This window comes from Schistocerca serialis, chromosome 5, assembly GCF_023864345.2.
Source record: "Schistocerca serialis cubense isolate TAMUIC-IGC-003099 chromosome 5, iqSchSeri2.2, whole genome shotgun sequence".
Classification (NCBI taxonomy): Eukaryota; Metazoa; Arthropoda; class Insecta; order Orthoptera; family Acrididae; genus Schistocerca; species Schistocerca serialis.
Genome location: NC_064642.1, coordinates 253,265,673 through 253,281,848, shown reverse-complemented (window position 1 = coordinate 253,281,848; position 16,176 = coordinate 253,265,673).

The following is a 16,176-nucleotide window of genomic DNA, read 5'->3' as shown; positions in this document are numbered from 1 at the left end:
CTCTGAGTGTATATCTGCCCCTGATGTAGGCAACCCATACTAAAAAATTGCGCCACTTCTCTCTTTGTCCTTCTACTATTAACAACTATTACAAGCAAAAACAACAGTTGACAATACACATCACATTTACAAATATGTGTATGCAGTATGATGGACTGAAAACTAGTCTTTCAAAATATAGTAAGGTATTAAAGGCTATTGCTTGTGTATTCTGCAAATAACCTTCTGCTACTGCTCTGAACAGAACCACAACAATGGCGAGATGATCAGTTTGGCCACCAGTCAGAAACACAAACTGTGCTCTCTCTAGGACTGCGCACTCATTGCTAAATTTACTCTAATAGGCTTCTTAAAACACTTCATTGAATCCGGTCTGCATTATGTGTTGGCGTAGTTTAATTGCAATTCACATACGCAGATTGCATTATTAAGGATACAGGGTACTTTTCCGGCTCAATATTATGTGGAAGTCAACACCTGTTTCTTTCAGACACTCTTTATAATGCATATGTTTTACAGATTTTTGTTGATATCAGGTAGTGCAGCACACTTTCTAAACAAATTAGAAGTATTTTGAATATTTTTGAACATGACTAGAGCTATTAAAATTATAAAGAAATTGATGCAATTTCTTTTTCCAAAATGCTTCCTCAAATTCCTCAGACCATTTAATCCAATGTTATACATTTGAAGGAGACCAAATTTTTACCAGGTGTGCATGACATTGATGGCTGAGCTACTAGACCTATTTAATTTCACCTATTATGTATATTACAAAGCTACTCTTACGTTTTAATTTTTGTAATTTTTTTCCTAATAAAAATGTTATTTTTCTATAATTTAGTTGATTCTGCAATAAAGCTTCATTCTACTACATAAGTATGGACTATTGCAAGTTACAGCAAAAAATTAGAGCCATGGTTAAGAAATATTTGTAACTGAATTCTGAAAAATACGACTCACATGAAATTGTGAATGAAGACATGAATCCAATTAAACTGTAACTCAGAACATTCCTGAAGCATAGTCTTCATCCTGCAGCATTTCTTCCTCTTCAAGCTTCCTCTTGACGTTCCTTTTAGCACTTCTTGCTTCTTTGGTAACGTAAAGAGCGAATCTTTCAGCTTCATGCATCCATTGTTGGTCACACATAAGCAATTGATCTTCCATATTAGAGCCACATTTTATGCCTAAATTTTTCAGGACTTCCAACCTTCCTATCGCTCCACCATTGAAACATATCACTGCATCTAGTACACCAACTTACAATGTATTTAGTCCTACATAAACATTCTTGGGTAATCTTTCCCGTAAGCAATGGTTGCAACTTTCATTTGTATTCTGAGTGCTCCCAAGAAGACATTCACTAAGCAAAATAGGGTCACTCAGGTCTCTAAAAATTGGTTTTATTTCATTCATAACAGGCTCAAGAAGAGAATGCTTATGATGGTATATTTGACCACTTTCTTTTGCTTTTTTGGGAACCACACCAAGAATCTGTTCCTTTAATGCAAAGTCTGTGAGCAGGGCGGTAATCTGTGGACAACTTACGAAAGTAGGTGGCACATACAGCTTTTCTCAATGCTGTAACATTCAGAGGTACAGTTCATCTAATGGCCAGTCCATAATAACTCTGAAGGAGGTCTATTTCAGTTTCTGTCAATCTGGCTCAGCCAGACAGAGATTTTTGATCAGATAGAAACTTTCTTTTCATTTCTCTTCGTAGATTCCTCAATCTAGCACCCATTCTCTTCTGCATAAGTCCACAACACTCCAATTTTGCTACCAAGGTATCACCATAAACATTGAACTCATTCATTTTATTGAAAGCTTTGGAGCCCCCATCGCCTAGGTACTTCGTATATCTAACATTATAAACGGACACCGACCTCTGAAATATTTTTAGGGCTCCATCACACTCTGTACCTCCACTGTAACCATCATAATTCTTAGAAATTTGATGTCCAATATGTCCTTCATTGTTACCATGGCAGCTGCGGCAGTACTTGGATAAGCACTTAACATCAACAACTTTCCCATTCTCCAGAGAAGTAGCACTTAAGACATCATTCAAGGAACAATGTGCTAGACGTTGCTATGTCCCATCAAGTCCAACAGCAATGTCCCTGGTTTGACTAATATTTACAGTTTCTTCAACTCCACGTTTCATAGATGCTTTAGACACAGCCGTGAAGGCACCTAAAAGTATTTTTATGGACTTGCTGAACCTACTGGGAGGAGGAGGAAGGTCCATCAAATCACAAAACGTTTGAGCAGCCTTTTTTCCTTTTCCTATTGCACGCAATGCATACACTAACTTCAAATTCACATCTTAAGAATTATGCTCAATATTTGAAGTCATTTTCGGGGTAGATTTATTGCAGAATCTACAGAGAACAAGGCATTTTGACGCTAAACCCTTCCTGCTACTTTGTTGTTCAGTTATTTTCAGACAGCCTATACCATCACATTGTTTAGATTTCGCCACTGCCGTAATCAAAGAAGATAAGATGCCCACATCAACAGCTACAATTCCACTAGAGTCAGCGTCATTGTTAACACAAAAATTTGAACCACCAGGAGGCGTGCCATGTGGGAGTTTCTTCCCTGAAGAACTGATACATAGGTTACTTTCAGCAGTGTGGTTTGCTTTGTTTGTGAACTGGTTACCATGGAATTTCCTTTTTTATTGAATTTCTCGGTGGGTGGCATAGTTCGTATTTATTGCACACTGCCGGCCGGTGTGGCCGAGCGGTTCTAGGCGCTTCAGTCTGGAACCGCGCGACCGCTACGGTCGCAGGTTCGAATCCTGCCTCGGGCATGGATGTGTGTGATGTCCTTAGGTTAGTTATGTTTAAGTAGTTCTAAGTTCTAGGGGACTGATGACCACAGATGTTAAGTCCCATAGTGCTCAGAGCCATTTGAACCATTTATTGCACACTAAAGGATATGTACTTCCACAAATACATGTAGCACTTGGGCAACAACCATTCAGTAACATGTGAACAAACTGCTTCAGCGAAGTGAAATTAGATACTAACAAAGTTAATCATTTACAGACAGTAGAACCCTGCACTGTCACCAACGTATACAATGTATCATACTTATAACCGCTGGAAACAGGAAGTTCACAGTTCTTTTCGAAAAAATACTGATTTCTGTAACAGATATAAAGGGGGCATGGTGGCACACATGACCGTAACTTTCAAATTTGATATATATCTAGGCCATTTTTCATTTGAAATCCTATAATGTATATATCAATGTAATCAGGAAAGACTATAGAATTTAATAAAGTCATAAAAAAACTCGAATTTTCCACCATTTATAAGTACCGTGTCCTTAATGCAACTTCAACCATTATTCCACCCAAGTGCATAGCTGTCTATATTAAAGTGCCGCTTCCGTGACAGAGAGGTGTGTCGGTACCGGACTGGATATGCCTGGCGGATTAACGACAAAAGTTGATGTGCTGGCTAGCTTGGATGTGGTTTTTTGGCGGTTTCCCACATGCCATTAGGTGAATACTGGGCAGCTACACGAGTCCCACCTCAGTTACGCTATTCGGAAACATTTGGAAAAATTTCGCCCACTTTCACATGAATAATAGTATACACAGACAGTTAGGGTACACATTATCTTGGGTTGGGGGTGGGGGGGGAGGGGCAAAACAGGGTGGCGAAAGGAAGGACGTTGGCCACTCGTTAAGCATATCAATTCGAAGTCCGCAAATAACAATGCCAACGAGGGACAAAGGCACAAGCAAGAGAAAAGAAGAAGGCGTTATTTCCTCAGATCTTACAAGGTAAAGATGCATGGCAACTCGGGATAGGCGACACTTCCGATGACTCGCCTGCCCCCCTACCTAGCAGCCTGAATGCCTTTATAAACAGTGGCCAGGAGTCCCGCTAGATACATCGTTCGTCGAGTGAAGACTATTGGCTGCCCTCTACTGGACCGGAATAGGGATTGTTATAAAGACTATTTACTGCTGTGCTGGTATCGACTTTGTGAGGATTTACGGACCTCCTCGTACTATTGTTCCACCAACACGCCGACACAGCTTTTCAAGTTTTTTTTTTAACATTAATTTAGTTCGCTGGTTCTTTAATTGCGAGTTAATAAAAGCTTTGCACGTTGGTGCACAGGAACATAAGAACAGTGTACAAAATGTAGTACTGCAAATAATTAATCCCGATCCGCCGATAGATGTTTCCGAGCAAATCTGCCGAGCAGAACGTCGCGTAATTTGTCTCGCGTGTTGCACGTCGCTCTACCGCCCTCGCACGCGACGAATTAATGTTAGCTATTGTTGACGTGGAACGCTATGAGTTTTGTGACGTCATTTCCTCGTAATTCATGCTGAGGAGCTATTTCCTCATGCCAAACACAAAATAAATTCTGCGATGTTTCGGCAAAGTGCCACGTAAAACAGAACCAATAAGAAGCAAGAAAGTTGTCTACGTCACAAGCAGAACCTGCGAAACGCCATATTGTGTTTGCCGTTTTCAAAATGGTTCAAATGGCTCTGAGCGCTATGAGACTTAACTTCTGAGGCCATCAGTCCCTTAGACTTTATAATTACTTAAACCTAACTAACCTAAGGACATCACACACATCCATCCACGAGGCAGGATTCGTACATGCGCACGTAGCTGTCACTCGGTTGCAGACTGTAGCGCCTAGAACCACTCGGCCACCGTGGCCAGCTGTCGTTTTCAGTTGAATCCCATAGTTAATGGTTTTTATATTACAAGTTATACCCTATCACTATAATATATGTTACAGGCACCAGCACATTGAGGATCAATCTAAAACATGTTCTGGTGAGATGTTCTGTAGTAAAATGACGGGAAACGTCATATTGGTCGTTAAAGAATTTACTCACCTACTCATTTTCCTGTTATAGCTCGCTTGCTACGAAAGTATGCCGTTTTAAGGCAATGGCACACTGAAGATTCAACAAAAGCGCGTCGTTCTTGGGAAGAATTGTTACAATGAAATGTCAGTTAGTAACATTTCGATGACAGAAACTTTAGGGAGAGCGTAAAATAGAAGGTCGCTATAGTTGAGAAAAGCGTTTCTGAAGAGGAGAAATTTGTTAACATCGAATATAGATTTGAATGCTAGGAAGCCTTTTCTGAAAGTATGTATATGAAGTGTAGCGTAGTATGGAAGTGAAATATGGGCGACAAAAAGTATAGACAAGAAGATAATATAAACTTTTGAAGTGTATTGCTATAGAAGAATGCTGAAGATTAGGTGGGTAGATCACACAAGTTTTGGAAAGGTACTGAACAGAAATGGGGAGAAAAGAAATTTGTGGCACAACCTGACCAGAAGAAGGGACCGTTTGATAGAACACATTCTGAGCCATCAACGAATCACCAGTTTGGGGTAAAAATCACAGAGGAAGATCAACAGATGAATACAGTAAGCAGATACAGAAGGATGCAAACTGCAGCAGTTATTCCGAGAGGAAGTGGCTAGCTTAAGATCGCGCAGCATGGGGAGCTACATCAAACCAGTCTCCGGACTGAAGACCACAATAACAATGATATTTGAGTGGCAGCTGCAGTGGGCAGGGTGCGTAAGCTTCGAGGGATTATGCATCTCAACCAATAACAGAACAGCATTTTGTAAACGTCGCTATGGCAACGCCCCAATGCTGTTATAGAGCTGTAAACGGCTACAGTTTTATCCTGCAACCGTTAGCGCTTCGCACATGAATGCTGGCAACAACGCTACGACCTGTCAGGGTTCTCCTTATGCTGCCTCAAATGTAGTTGCAGAACAACAGTGTAACTTACTTGGTAAAGCCGCCGAATGACGAAGCAGTGTGTAACAGGTTCACAGCCTCCTGCATCCAGTTCACCTTAGCGCTTTCAAAATGTTGTGAAACTCTCTTAGTAAATTAATAAAAATAAAATGTAAAATAATATAACTGCGCTGTCTCTGACGAGTGAGTTTGTCCGATTTTGTGAAATTTTATAGGCTCAAGTCCTTACTGACTGGCCGTAGAACTCTTCTTTATATCTTATGCAATGTTCATGGAAACCGCAGTTTTTATTCGATGTGCTACTGACAGAATAAAACCCGCCAGGTTAGCCAAGAGCGCTAATGAGCTGCTTCCTGGACTTGGGCAGGCGAGGCAGCCTTGGATCGGACCCGCCCGGCGGATTACCGACATGGGCCGGGTGCCGACCAGCCTGGATGTGGTTTTTAGGCGATTTTCCACATCCCACTAGGTTAATACCAGGCTGGTCCCCACATCCCACGACTCGCAGACATTTGAAACACGTTCACAGTCTTTCATGGTTTACACTAAACACAGACAGCTGGAGTACACTGATTCTGTCCCAGGGCGTATGGGTTGGCGGCAGGAAGAGCATCCGGCCACCCCTTTCAATTAAACTTGCCAAATCCGACTGTAACAATGCCAACCCTGTGCAAACTGCGGGACAAGGCACAAGTAAAAGAAGAAGAAGACTACTGACAGAACAACACAGCTAGCATATGGACAAGAAAGGAAATGTGCGTTTTACTAGGTCTATGTAAGAATTATTAGCGAGTCCATTTTCGTAAGAGAACAATGTGGTTTGGGAGCCAGATACAACCAATACCTGCCACTGGAGAGGGCTACATCCGCAATCACGTTAAATATAAAAAGATTAAAATTATTTGATAGGTGAAACGTGACGGACTATAACTGGCTTCCGTCAATCAGAGCACTCAACTTCAGGCGCGAACCCTTAGGCATTGCCAAACTGCCACATCAGCTGGTCATTTCACCTTATACAGCTTTCTTTCTTGTTGTGTTTGGATCTCGAATCCTGGATCTGGCCCATTCATTTCATATTTCATCACACATGATTACTACAGAACAACACACACAAAATGATGCTAACTATACAGTGCATTTCACACACAGCATTAATCAAACACTACTGAATCTTTCCGCACTAGATGTGATTCAGCATTGCGTATATAGTTATTATAATCACAGAGACTGGCTTACATTAGAAAATCTTAGGACAGCGTTCTGCGAAGCCAAGTTTTTGAAGGGTGCAATTCATCGTTGTGGCTGGGTGACTAAAATCATAAATTTAATAGCATTATGCATCGTAGTATGGTAGCCCATTAGTCTGCTCTGCAGAAGGTCATAGGTTCGAAACTCATGAAACAAGGCATTTTTTCTCTTATTTCTAAATCTAATCAAAAGACTTTCATTAATTTTTTCAGTTAATTGACTAAAATGTATTTTTTAATTTATAATACTTTGCCGCATCATTTTCATTATCGTATTGACATTTTTATTTCCCATTATCTCTCTTCCTATCTTTTCTTCTTTTTGCATTTGGAAACTACCAGTATCGTCTATAATCTACAACCAAGTACCAATCGGGACTGCTCGTAGGTTGGTAAAGCGGTAGATCGCGTAGAATGTGTGAGGATAGTTCCAGGTAACCAATAAATGATAGTGATAAATTGGTTTGCTTTTTACCGCTGAAAATGAAATTTTTCTATCTTGAGTTTGCACGTATAGGTTAGCTTTAATTGCGGTGAACAAAGCGATAATGATTTTAGTACTGCCACTGACTCTTGAGTGCTGTTTTCTCTGATATGTTGCACGTCACGAGGTTGTGGTTACCTTAGGACATGAGTTTAAATTCAGGGCTACGAAATGCGTCGTCTGCCACCGCTCCGTCATTGGTCACTTAAAATCAGCTGTCGACAGAGAATCTCGCTTTTCCATCATACCCCGCAGTGGCCACTTCCAAAATAACTCCGCATTACACATTAACAGCATTGTTGAGAAGTGACGTGCATTGTTGTGTGTCATCTATGACCGAGCGGTAGCCGACAGCCGATATGGAAACTCTGTAGCGGCAAATGACAGACATCAACTACCAAGTAATTTTGACCGGACGTCAGCATGTCCCATGTAACGCAGGCACTGGGACTTATGAGGATTGCTACCCCGTCTGCGTTAACATTAGATGCCTTGTCCCGTGTGACGATGGTGAACGGTGTGTGGGTTCGCACCGTGGGCAGAGGTGTGGCTCTGCGTGACGCCATGGAATATCTGAGGATGAGATGAAAGAGCGTTTCAACTCGGCATCTCGACTTTCCTGCGATAGAAGTGAACTGTGTTGCGAGTTTGCTTTGGTTCGACTTCAAAGGAAGCACACGCCGTCCAGACTGACGCCTAAATGCCCTTCGTCCCTCAGCAACACTCTCTCTCTACGCATAATCGAGCAAGCAATAGCTAACAAGAGGACCACACCTACTCGTCCTCACCGATTTCATCCAGATTTGTGTTCCTCACCGATGTCGTCCAAAGTTGTGGTACATGCAGAGCTTGAGCACGAATGTAAGTGACAAAACTGAGAGCTCCATATGGCCAAACATTAAGAAAAAAGTAACATTTTTGGTGCAGGTTGCGAGAGGCATGAGCGACAACGGTAACGTAACTTCCAGCCAGCGATTGGCGCAGGGAAAAAGAGTACACCCGAGGATCCTGTGTTCGAATACCACTGGGGAAAACTTTTTTCTATTCAGTTTTTACGTTACTTAAATTATAAACCGAAGTAATGCTCAATATATCGCATTTATTAACAATTTCGTAAAAGGTATGAAAAGGAAAGGCAAAGAAAATTCTCGGATTGCAAATAAATTTCCATGAAAGGATTGTTCTTAAAAAGTCCACGAGGACTTTTCAAATGACTTTCCAAGAAGAGATTGTAATTAAAGCGTCCGATCAGACAGTTAAGTCGAGAATCCTCGTTCGTTGACGTCAATTGAAATATTCTTTTTGATGTCACGCGTAACAAGATATTGTCATCCGTGTGTTCTCTTTCCGCGATGCTAGTACCAGTCGACTTGTAACCCAACCCTGTACCATCGACGGGCAAAAGCAGTCCTCGTGAAACGACAGGATATGAACAAAGTAACCCTACCGCACACAGCGAAATATGCTATGACGCTTTCTGGATAATTAATGTCAACAGTTTACGTATACCTACATGAGAGTACTAGCTTTCTGGGCAGAGGATCCAAAGAATGGTGGATGAATACAAGGCAAAATATAGGGATATCGTCATTACTTCATCAAAATCTGCGGAACGTACACAAATGGTTCAAATGGCTCTGAACACTATAGGACTTAACTTCTGAGGTCATCAGTCCCATAGAACTTAAAACTACTTAAACCTAACTAACCCAAGGACATCACACATATCCATGCCCGAGGCACGATTCGAACCTGCGACCGTAGCGGTCGCGCGGTTCCAGACTGCAGCGCCTAGAACCGCTCGGCCACTCCGGGCCGGCAGCCTTATAGAGAAATTCGTTTGATTGACATGATGAAGCCCTACGAGCAGGAGAACAAATTTCTTGTCTTAGTTAATTGGCTCGTGAGCAGGACAGACAAATCCACTATCACGACATGACATTTTTAAGATGAGAAAGGATTGCCATCGTGCAGTATTAAAGTGATTCCTTCTAAAAGCCCCCGCTAGTCCAACGCTGCGATGTCTGTTTTTATCGTCGGGTAAGGAATTTGATCACGATATTTAAAATATGCTCTTATCTCGTCGAGAGAGAAAAGAATTATGTTATGAGATAAATGTATCAAAATACATTCCACTGTATATCACCACCTATTGTCGCCATTATTTGGCGAAAAAATGCCATCAAACTACGCGATGAGAGAGACCCTTATTCGAATGTAAACCGAGTCTTTTTTTTCAAAAAAATGTTCAAATGTGTGTGAAATCTTATGGGACTTAACAGCTAAGGTCATCAGTCCCTAAGCTTACACAGAATACTGTGCTTAGAGCGCATGGAATGAGAAAGGAATCACTACCACCAGAGTAGAAGAATCGCCAACTAACCTACAATCAAGAAAGCTATCGAAACTACAAGCCACATTGGACAGCAGTGGCAAGGCGAGGAAACGTACAGTGCCGTTACCAGGGCAGGTAACTGGTGGGTTAGCGGCCACGAGGCAGGAAAAATACCGCTGGTTGAACTTAACACATAGTAACAAACTGAAAGCAATAAATAGTAATTAGAAGTCCAGGAAAACTAATCAGCTGGCCGGAGTGACCGTGCGGTTCTGGGCGCTACAGTCTGGAGCCGAGCGACCGCTACGGTCGCAGGTTAGAATTCTGCCTCGGGCATGGATGTGTGTGATGTCCTTAGGTTAGTTAGGTTTAATTAGTTCTAAGTTCTAGGCGACTGATGACCTCAGAAGTTAAGTTGCATAGTGCTCAGAGCCAAACTAATCAGATTCTCCTTCCCCAAGCATTCGGCGTGATCTCCGCTCTACTTGGATTGAAATGCACTCATCTTAAAACTTGCAGGATCCGGTTTACGACGAGGTCGTGCACCCTCGTGACCACAGGCCTCCGATCCGGCAGTTCATTTGCGCCGCCAGCGGCCCCGGCGTGTTTCGTGCTGCACGGACCTGGCTCCTCCTGAGTCCCCAACCGATCTGCACACTGACATGACCTGAAAAACAACGATGTCGCCCCAAAGATAGGGCAACAGTTACTGCATATCGATAACCGCCGCTGCTGCCACTAGTGGACAGGCAACGCTTGCGAAAGCGAGTGGCACCAGTCAACAGGAGAACGAAGACAAACAATCGCAACCATGCCAACTAAACGATACCGTCTGGCCTCCAACAGAGGGTGGAAACCTATAAACAGCACCAACGCAAGCCGCAGCATGGCTCACATGTCATAACCTAAATCCGAATATGTGTAGTGATGTTTATATGTTGAATAAAGTGTGTGCGCGCTGTAGATGAAACGTCCGCCCCTCGTGGTCTCGCGGTAGCGTTCTCGCTTCCCGAGGACGGGGTCCCGGGTTCGATTCCCGGCGGGGTCAGGAATTTTTCCTGCCTCGAGATGACTGGGTGTTGTTGTGTAGTCTTCATCATTATCATTCATTCTCATTACGGTCGGAGGAAGGCAATGGCAAACCACCTGCATTAGGACCTTGCATAGTAAGGCGGTGCGGGTCTCCCGCATCGTTCTCCTACGCTCTGTAAAGAAGTATGGGACTTCATTTCATTTTCCATGAGAGAACACAGACGAAAGGTGACTCTACTGCAGCCGTAATGTGACTCTGTCCTGTCGGATGCGTTTCATGTTCAACAGACTGCTGGTATACGCCGTCCTTGTCGGCGCGCAGATCAGAATGGAGGGTCCTCCTTCGCCATCATCAACGCTGCTCGTCACGCGCTTGCTGCAGACGTGACCCTGTTGTTCCGCCTCGTAGTTTCATCCAGGAAAACCTGGGAAGTCGCGAGTTGCCTATGGAGAAAGTGACGACGCCGCAAGCGTCCTTTTACTCTTTCGACCAAATTATGATTGTCTAAGGAGGCTGGGGCACCTCGGAGAAAAGAAACTTCACCCGGACGCTACAGATATTCACGCAGTACTTACTGCTCCATACTCGTTAACAAACCTATCTCAAATGTGTACCCCGATTTTTAATCGTCGTGCTATGGAAGACAGCAATTATGTGGCGGCTGAAACAACATTTTTCGTGATCCGCTGAAAAAGCTCCCTCTGAAACTACCTAGAAAATCTAATTCAGAAACCCAGCGGAGTATATCCACAAAGTAAAGTTTGCTGCACAGTGTCTTTATATAAGAGGCAACCAACAAGTTTCCGTTTGAAGGCCGTACGGTCCAGAAGCGGTATGTCAATCAGGCAAAATCCCCATGAGGAGTGAGGCAATCAGCCCCCGACACACCAGTTTGAAGATAACCGTTTTGTAAAACACCATGTCTTGCTGCATGAAGAAGTCTATAACTACTTGCTGCACATCCTCGCTACCAGGGCACTTTTCCAGCAATACAATGCTCTTCCGCATACAGCTCGAGTTGCTTAAGTCTTCCTACGTCGTGTTCCCACTCTTTCGTGGCTGGACTTGCCCCTGTAGAGCTCGTGTAGAACCGGCTGAAACGTCAGATGCCACCGTGTCGCTTTCTACGCGATTTGGAAGCGGCTATTCAAGATTTGTGAGCCATTCCGCCTGAGGACAACATCAGATGTCAAATCAACTCGATGCCGGCCAGTGTTGCGGCGTGTACTGCAGCAAAAGGTGGTCCAGCCTGTTATCAATGTTGCATTGTACTGGGTATATAAAATCACTATATTTGTTCATATGTCTTGATTTTGGGACCAAGTAAATCTCTGATCTGTATCATTATGGCTACTAAATTTCATTTCCATCCAATGCTCCCTCCCTGGTGCGGTATTTTCGATGCACAAATTTTTCGGAGAATTATTCTAATAGTAACTTTAGAACCGAGTGGTAACCTTACAGAGTGAGAAGGCAGTTCCTCGCCCTTGTTATTGACATAATTGATACTATTTCGTTTTAAAGCCCTATCTAAAGACAAACTACGACAGCCGTTGACATTCGGTGAATCCTTTAAGAAATCCAGCTACGATTCCAAGCTGTAATTGTCATTGATACAGAAGGCACTCCTGGGTAGTGTACTGAGCGCTACTTGCAAATTTCAGTCAATAAACCCACTTCTCCGGAACAGCCACGAGAAAACTACTTTTCATAAGCAAATACGAAAATGGTCTCTGACAATGTTCAGCTAACCCGAGACGCCAGAAGAAGAATATTCCTTAGATCTGTCGAAACGTCGATTGTGTAAGAAGACGAGTATGATGCGGCCTAACAACCTACAGGGTGGCGAACGAAATGTGTTACCAATTGTTTCTTTCACAATTTACACCGCGCATTAGATATCCCGCTTGGATCTCTACAACAGTACCAGCAGAGCTTGGAAAAATAAATGAGTTACGAAATGACGTGTAATTCACGATACTGCCGCTAGGAGACTAGTAAGCAGCAATGGCTGACAATGGAAGACCGACGACACAGCAACGATCGGCAGTTGTGTTACTTTTTCATGAAACGAAAAGCCTTGTTGTGACTCAGAGGCGTTTTCGACAACAGTTTAACACACGATAGGTCCCTTGCAAGAAGACCATCCACAGGTTGTACGATAAATTTGTACAGGAAGGAACAGTGTTGGAAGCGAAGCGACCTCGGCCTAAGCCTGTTTGTTCACCGGAGAATATTGAAGCGGTACGAGTTGCTGTACAGAGAAGTCCCGGGAAATCGTGTAGAAAGGCAGCAGTGCAACTGGGAATATCCAGACGCTCCGTTCAACGCATTCTTAAAAGTGAGCTCCATATGAACCCATACAAGATGACCTGTGTACAGAAGCTCGCTGAAGAACACAAGCAGCAGAGACTACTGTTTGCTCAGTGGGCGGAGGATAGGGAAGAAACTCTCAACAACGTTTGGTTTTCAGACAAGGCGCATTTTCATTTAGACGGTGTGGTTAACAAACATAATGTACGCTTTTGGGCAACTGAAAACCCTCAAGTGCTTCATAACGACAACATTATGCTCCGAGGATTACAGCGTGGGCAGCAATTTCCAGTCACTGACTTACTGGACTCTTTTTCTTTGAAGAAACTGTGAACAGCGAGCGTTATTTGAGCATGCTTCGCAATAGCTTCATTCCACACCTTCTTGCTACTGCCTTGCCCTTCAATACGCAGTGGTTCGTGCAAGATGGAGCAAGGCCACATACTGCAAACACTGTGTTGGAGTTTTTACACGAGCATTTCGACATGCGGATCATTTCACTCAGGTTTCCAGGTCGCTTCAATGACGTACAAAATTGGCCCCCCAATAGTCCAGACCTCAATCCATGTGACTTTTTTCTTTGGGGGTACCTCAAGGAAAAAATTTTCCCGAAACGTCCACGTGATTTAATGGAGCTCAGAAGACTTATTCTTCAAGCTTACAGTGAAATTACGGAAGACATGTGCCGTAGGGTAATCACTAACTTCAGTGTTCGTTTGAAGGAAGTTAGGAAACGAAATGGTGGACATATTGAGCATGTGCTGAGTTAGAACAAATCTCCATGGACGGCTCTTCACTGTAGTATATGTTCCTTTCAGATTGTATTGACAATAAAGTTTATATTCAAAAACAAAATAGTAACACATTTCGTGCGCCACCCTGTAGAATATTTTACCTTCAATGCAATTTTATTAGTAAATAATCGAAATAATCGCATGTCCTATCCTGATTATCAGCCAACGATGTTACTAGAAAGGCTTTGTCGTCTGCCATAGACTTGCAACTAATGGTGGCTACTCCAGGGAGTCATTCAAGTAAAGACTGAAGAAAAACGGTGAGGAGAACTGTTGGATGCCAGCTTTTTGTGATACTGATCCCTGACTTATTACGCCCATTGGCTCGTATAAAATAATACCATATTCTAGGAAACTCTGCTTTAATGTTGCATATTAACATCTATGTCTCGCCAGTTTTTGGTCTAAGGCAGTGAGGTAAGTCAAAACATTCAGATAACGAAGTTTCTACGGATGAAGTGTGGACATTATCAAGTGCCGAGTTTTCGGAGTAAGTACTTTTAGCAACGGCAAGAACGCTTCGATATCTGTATTACAAAGAATGGTACAGTAATCGCTGGGGATGTAGCTAGCTTTATTTTCTTAGTAAGTATGTCGAAGGGATCTTTGGTAGACTCTGGAGTAGGCACTCTCGGACAGATACTGTAGTTTAGGTAATTTAATGGCAGCTGTTTTACGTGAACTTGGGTGGCCTTACACCGAGGTGACGAAGTCGTGGGATAGAGATACGCAGATATACAGATGGCGGTAGTATCGCGTACACAAGATATAAAAGGGCAGTGCGTCGAGGGAGCTGTCATCTGTACTCAGGTAAATCGTGTGAAAACGTTTCCGACGTGATTATAGCCGCACGACGGGCATCAACAGACTTTGAATGCGGAATGGTAGTTGGAGCTAGGCGCATGGGACAGTTCATTTTGGAAATCGTTAGTGAATTTAATTTTCCGCGATCCACAGTGTCAACAGGTACTGAGAACACCAAATTCCAGGCATTAGTTCTCACCACAGAGAGCGCAGCGACCGACGGCCTTCACTTAACATCCGAGAGCAGCAGCGTTCGCGTGGAGTTGTCAGTGGTAACAAGCAACACTCCGTGAAATAAGCGCAGAAGCCAATGTGGGACGTACGACGAAGTTATCCGTTAGGACAGAGCGGCGAAATCTGGCATTAATGGGCCATGGCAGCAGAAGACCGACGCGGGTGCCTTTGCTGCCCTGGGCTCGTAACTATACCGGTTGGGACTTAGACTAGAAAACCGTGACTTGGTCAGATGAGTCGCGACTTCAGTCGGTAAGAGCTGATGGTAGGGGTCGAATGTGGTGCAGACGCCACGAAGCCTCAGACTCGAGTTGTCAACAAGACAAGCTGATAGTGGCTCCATAATAATGTGTGACGTGTTGACATGGGATGGACTCCTCCGGTCCAACTGAACTGATCATTGACTGGAAATGGTTGTGTTTGGTTACTTGGAAACCATTTGAAGCAATTCAGTGGCTTCATATACCCTCTCAGAGAGGTCACAGTTCATAGTGATAGACGGTAAATCATCCCGTAGAGCAGAAGTGATAACAGGCAAGGTAGTGTCATAGGCCCTCTCCCGTTCCTCATTTACATAAATGATCTACGTGATAATGTGAGCAGCCCCCTTAGAGTGTTTGCAGATGACGCTGTAATTTACCGTCTAGTAAAATCATCAGACGATCAATTCCAATTATAAAATGATCTAGAGAGAATTTCTGTATGGTGCAAAAAGGGGCAATTGGCACTAAACAAAGAAAAGTGCGAGATCATCCACATGGGTACTAAAAGAAATCCGATAAATTTTGGGTATATGATAAATCGCACAAATGTAAGGGCTGTCAATTCGACTAAATAACTAGGAATTACAATTACGAGCAACTTAAATTGGAAAAACCACATAGATAATATTGTGGGGAAGGCGACAAACCCACTAAGGAGATAGCATACATTACACTTGTCTGTCCTCTGCTGGTTCAAAAATGGTTCAAATGGCTCTGAGCACTATGGGACTCAACATCTTAGGTCATAAGTCCCCTAGAACTTAGAACTACTTAAACCTAACTAACCTAAGGACATCACACACACCCATGCCCGAGGCAGGATTCGAACCTGCGACCGTAGCAGTCCCGCGGTTCCGGACTGCAGCGCCAGAACCGCACGGCCACCG